Source organism: Phoenix dactylifera, unplaced genomic scaffold (assembly GCF_009389715.1).
Source record: "Phoenix dactylifera cultivar Barhee BC4 unplaced genomic scaffold, palm_55x_up_171113_PBpolish2nd_filt_p 002335F, whole genome shotgun sequence".
In the NCBI taxonomy this organism is placed as follows: Eukaryota; Viridiplantae; Streptophyta; class Magnoliopsida; order Arecales; family Arecaceae; genus Phoenix; species Phoenix dactylifera.
In genome coordinates, this window is record NW_024069571.1 from 1 (window position 1) to 6,428 (window position 6,428).

The window sequence follows — 6,428 nt, forward strand, 5'->3', positions numbered from 1 at the left end:
CCGTTTGTTTTCCAGGCTCACAAACAACCCAGTTGGTTTTCAGACAAACCAACCAAAAATTTTACACTGTTTGTTTTTCCGGGCTCACAAACAACCCAGTTGGTTTCAAACAAACCAACCAAAAATTTTACACCGTTTGTTTTTTTCGGGCTCACAAACAATCCAGTTGGTTTTCAGACAAACCAACCAAAAACTTTACACCGTTTGTTTTCCTGGGCTCACAAACAACCCAGTTGGTTTTTAAATAAAACAACCAGAAACTATTTTCTTGCTGAATACTTTCGATTCAGCAACTTCCAATCAAGGCTTGGAAGAGCTTTTACACGTTTCAAATGAATGAAATTGTTACAGCAACAGTTAATCCAGATAAATGAGAGCTATAACCAGAAAACTTAAAGCTTCAGAATATATAGTATGAAACAATAAAAATAAAGGCTAAAGCTGATGAAGAAGTTGGCTGTGGAAGAGTGTCCCAATGCTCGAACAACAGCTCTTCTCGATGCAATGAGAAGCTTCGAGTGATTTCCTCACAGGAATAAGATTCATATGGGTGATTGATAAAACCTCTATTTGATTTTGATGAGCTCAAAGCATTTGAGTATATCTTATGTTATACTAATGAATTCAATCTAGTATTTCAAGCATATATTTGTATATTTCAATTAAGTGCCTCAAGCTTTGGTTCAAAATAAGTTGGACAAGTATTGAACCCTATTTGAACCAAGGGCTGATTCTCGAGTCGACTCCGGAAGATTACGAGTCGACTCCAAATGGTTTAGAGTTTCTGGCATGAGCTCGAGTTGACTCCGATACTCTACGAGTCGACTCCGACTGAGAACAGAAAGAAAGATAGAAAGATGGTTTTCAGACCCTGTCAGCGAGCCGACTCCAAAAGGCTCCGAGTCGACTCCGATGCTTGACAAGTCGACTTCCAACGGTTCCGAGTCGACTCTAAAGGTAACAGGCAGAAAGACAGAATGATGGTTTTTAGACCCTGTTACCGAGTCGACTCCAGAAGGTTACGAGTCGACTTCGATATTTGGCGAGTCGACTCCCAGTTATGTCCGAGTCGACTCCCAGAGGAAAGCAAGTCCAAAAGGCAGAGAACCATTTTTGGAGATCCTGTGAACGAGTCGACTCCAAGTGTTCCAGAGTCGACTCCCAAGTCAGCCGAGTCGATCCCAACAAAGTGCGAGTCGACTCCGAGGCAGCTCAAATCAACAGACAGAGGATCGGTTTTTCGGGCTCTGAGAGCTGAGTCGACTCCAAGAGGATCCGAGTCGACTCGAGAGAGAAATACAGAAAAATAGATCTCTGTAATTCTGAGAACGAGCCGTCTCTAAAATGCCGAGTCGACTCCAGATCTTGGCGAGTCGACTCCAGGCTTGGACCGAGTCGACTCCAGGTTGGGACGGCACTTTAATTCAAATCCTGAACAGTGGGCGAGTCGTCTCCAGTAAAGCATGAGTCAACTCCAGCAACAGCCGAGTCGACTCCAGATCGAGCGAGTCAACTCCAACCTCAATGGATACATTGTTAGGAGGTGCAGACTGTGCAGAACGGCTACAAATCAGTGTCTAACGGCTATTTTTCAAAAGGGACTATTTAAATAGCCAAAGTAAATAGTTGTAGACAACAAAAAAAAGTTACTCCATCTGTGCATTAAGGCATTTCCAACTACCAAGAGTCCATTGAGAGAAAAGACAAGCAAAAGAAGAAGAAACGCATTCAATTCCTAGAAGTTTTTCCTTCGCATTCAAGGCTCTTCTTCTGACATCAAATCTTCAGTGCACTCATAGAGGAGACTCAGAGATCGAGAAGCCCTTTCTTCCTCTTTCGAAATATTTTGAGGGCTTCTAACTTTACTCTATTCATATTGTTTCATATTTGCTTCTTAAGAAGCTTTCCTTGTCTTTTTCCAAACTATTTTTCTTACTTGGTTCAATCAGGGGATTGAATCGAGGGTTGTAAGGTTTGTTGGTGAGCAAAAGAAAAACCAACAGTGTAAGGTGTGGTTTGTGAACCGGAAAAAACCAATTGGGTTTGATTGTAATCCCGAAAAATAATCGGGTGGTTCTAGTCGGTGAGCCTGTGAAAACCAATCGAGTTCGTTGTGATCTCGCAAAAACAACAAGTTGGGTTGGAAACTTGTAAAACAACCGGCTGTAATCCTAGAAATTATAGTGAACTCCCAAGTGCGGCTTGGGGAGTGGACGTAGGAGCAAGAGTTGGCTCCGAACCACTATAAAGTCTCTTGAGTTTGTATTGATTAATTGTCTCTTCCCCTCTCTCCATTCACTACAGTAATCTATTTAACCTGCTTGCAATAGATTTAATTAATTACTCATTAATTTTTTAATTTTCAAATTAATTAAAATCCAATTCCCCCCTCCCTCTTGGATTGTCTCCTTGGGCAACAATTCAGATGAATGCTGGTGAGGATGATGAACTGTTAAGCTTTTTCTTCTCTTTTTCTTGGTGGAAACTTTTCTTTCTTGACAGAATTTTTCTATCTTCCTTATTGTTCCTTCTAATTCTCTCGAATTATAGATGAATTCCTCAGCAGGATTCGAATTTCTTTCTTTCCGTTCTGATGGAAATATTTTTGTTACAAAAGAAGACAAAAGTTGTTGCATGGTTCCAGCAGTACAGGGTCGACTCATGTAACTCAGGGTCGACTCATGTTTGTCCTGGGTCGGCACTTCAAGATATTAAGATGGCTCTTACTGTGACAACTTTAAAGGGTCGGCTCTTCAATCTTAAGGGTCAGCTCATCTTCTTCAGGATCGCCTTTAAACACAAGGGTCGTCTCATTGTCTTCAGGAGTCGCCTCTTTAAACACAAGGTCGACTCATACTATAATTTTTGCTGACGCTGAGACGAACTAGAGTCGACTCTTCAAACGCAAGGGTCGACTCTTCAATTTCGGGGATCGATTCATTTTGAACAAGGGTCTACTCTTCAAACTTTATCTCAGCGGTAAAAGCTTTCTATTTAATTGAACTGCACAAGGGTCGACTCATGTTTTGGGGGTCGACTTATTGACTGTGCTACTTGAATAAAACATATCAGAATCAACTCAAACTTTGTCCTTCTTTGCTTAGGGGTTGGCCAAGTTTTTCAAATAGAAAACTTTAGATTTCATCTTGATCTCCATGGATTAGATTAAGATCATTTTCCTTTTAAACATATCCCATGAAGTGTTTGCGAAAACTTATGATTTGCATTGCTTCATTTCTTCTATTTTTCTTGACTTAAACACTTCATATTAAGCCAACATCATTGTACACAACATCATCTCAAGTATTTGATCATCAAAATTCATCCTTTAGGGGTTGACAATCTTACCCTTTTGATGATGACAAAACCATTGAGTTTAAAAGAATTTCGCAATAAAGTTCATAGCAATTATAGAATTTTGTAATGAAGTTTCAAGCAAATATGACATTCAGAAATACATGCATAATTTCAACAAATTAAGGAGAAAAGTCTTCCCCTACAGTTACAAACATTGAATAATGCAAAGTTCTGTTCTTCAACTTTTCTTTAAGTTTTTTTTGATAGTGCAGTACCACATACCATTTAAATCTCTGCCTATATATTATCTTTAGTATAGATTGGTATTTTACACATTTCTTATTTCTCATTCTCATTGAATTCTTTTCACATTTCTTCCCCTTTTTGTGATCAACAAAAGGAAGGAAAACGAAAAATAATTCTGATACCAACATTAAGGACTAATTAAAGTGTTAAAGAAGAGAATCAATAATAGATCAGAGCAGCATACAATCCAAAAAAACATATATAGAAGAAGTAAGATTCATTGCAATTGATAAGAAGACACTTATAAAACAAAAGGATTACAAATGAGATTAATTATCAGTCAGGCATAAGTGGTCCAAAAGATATTAAACTTAGTTAGTACAAGTTATTTTTGAAAAATATGGTTTCAGTGTAAGCTCAGTTAGTTTAATCTAAGTTCAGTCTAGTTCAAGTTTGAAGAGAAGTCCAGACTGATCTTCCTATGCTCTTCCATCAGCTCCAATCTATGCTGTTTATGCAGAGATAGAGCTAGTAACTGAGTGTGTTCTTCTTTCAGTTCTTGTATAGAGTCTTGAACAGAATTCTTGATCCTTAGTTGCTCTTCAATTGCTATCTTCTTCTTTGCTGATTAGCTGCAAGTTACTTTAAATCTTGCAGTTCAGCTTTACTTCTTGGTCAAGTTATAGATGAGACTTTGCTAAAATAAACTCCAAATTAATCAGTGCTTTATAATTTATCTCCAATAGCTTTTAATTGCTACTTTTTTAATCTGAGGATCTATTCTTGATTGGAGAGCGACTGACTGGAGCTCTTTGGAGGCTTTCAGTAGATTTTTTGCCTTTAAGTGTTGGGTGTCTTGACCACTTTCATCTTGAATTCCTTTCCTTTATGAATCAATTACCCTCATTTGACAAATCCCATTCTTTCAGTGATTTCATTGTAGATATCTGACGACATTAATTCTTTCTTAGTCTCCCTTCCAGGTTCAGATGAAATAAATGAAAACTAATGCAGAAGCATACCATAGAAGTGAAGCTCCTTTCTCTGTCCTTGACTTCCAGATCTGAGCATTAAGCAGGGTAGGTCAGTGGATCCTTGTATATGATCTACTAGTATATCCCTTTCTAAACATGATCAAATTTTTCTATCTTCGGAAAGAACATCTTGTTATCATGTGATGTAGCAGACGCATCTTAGCATTCAGTTGATGGGCACTAATTTCAGTCCAATCTTCTATGATTTCCCATTGAGAATGTACAATCCCTCATCCTATTCTCTAGGTGATCTCCATTTTCTCCATCATTGAATCCGAAGCATCTCTTAGAATCTCTCCGTAATCAAATAGGAATCTTTTACCTTGACGAGATCGTCATTGTCCATATCTGCATTGTAGAACTCTCATACCAAGTTGGAAGTTGCACATTCAGTGAGATAGATATTCCAAACCCATCTTCTTAGATTCTGCTCCTAATGGAAATTTTTCTTTCTAGAAACTCAAAATTCACTCTTCTTCCGGGTAGAGACATTCCTTATAGAGGACCTTGCTTTGAAACTGAGGAAGGAACAGAGGGCCTAATGATTGAGTGTGTGTTCTTGCCTTTGTGGATCATTTCTTCTCCTGCTCTATCCTTGGTCTCCTCTCAGTTTGGAACGATTTTCTTCCTCTTTGGTCCGGTTACTTGCTTTATTCTCACCATTGGAAGATCAATGAAAACCTTGAAAAGTTTCTAGGATTTGGAGATTTTTTTGGGAGAGTTTGAAGACAAAAGTGCTCTCTAAGGTATGAAACGTTCAGGTCACATTTCAGAGAGAGAGAGAGAGCTTTTAGAGTCCGTTTCAAATAGTTTCCACTTTAGTCGACTCATCAACTAATGATTGTCTCCTGTAGATTAGAAGTCGACTCTTTTAACTTAAGAGACGTCTCTGTAATTAGGGGTCGACTCTTTTAGCTTAAGAGTCGTCCCTTACTACATGAGTTGTCTCATCAGACAGTTCAAGAGACAAAATCTTTTAAAATATGATTTGAAAATCAATTGAAACCATATATAATCAACTAAAATTCAACCTAATAGTCAATCAAAATATGCAATTATCATTCATAATCAGACATCAAAATGATCACAAATGCATAATTCACTTCTAAATTTACAAAAGACTTCTTCATTAAAGAGTTTAGTAAAAATATCTGCAATTTTTATCAGTATCTATAAATTTATTTTTATATCTCCATTTTGTACATATCTCTTATGAATGATGCCTGATTATATGTTTAGATCTTGAGTATTGTATGAATTTTAGTCAGATTTATGGCACTAGTATTGTCACACCTTATAAAAATTTATTTTTTTATGCCATAGTCCCTCGATTGTTGCTTAATCCATAGATTTGCACAGCAACTTCTGCAGCAATATATTCAGCCTTAGCTATAGAAAGCTACGAAATTTGCTTCTTGCTAAACCAAGAAATTAAGTTTGTTCCAAAAAATGACAAGTTCCACTTTACTTTTCTGTCTAATCTACAACCAGCAAAATCAGCATCTGAATATCCAATCAAATCAATTGTAATGTATTAGAATACCAAACCTAAGTGTGTGTTCCTTTAAGTATCTTAATATCCTTTAACAACAAGTAAGTGGTCTTAGGATTTACTTGATATCTTGCACTATACAAACACTATGCTTATATCATCTACTTTGTAAATAAAGTAAAGATCCAATCATTCCTCTATACAGCTTTGAATCAAAGGATTTACCATCTCATCTTTTCTAATTACAAAGAGGCTCATATGAGTACCTATGATTTTAAATCTTCCATACCAAACTTATTTAAGATTTTCTTGTGTATTTGCTTTGGCAGATGAAGATTCCATCTCTTATTGCTTCATTT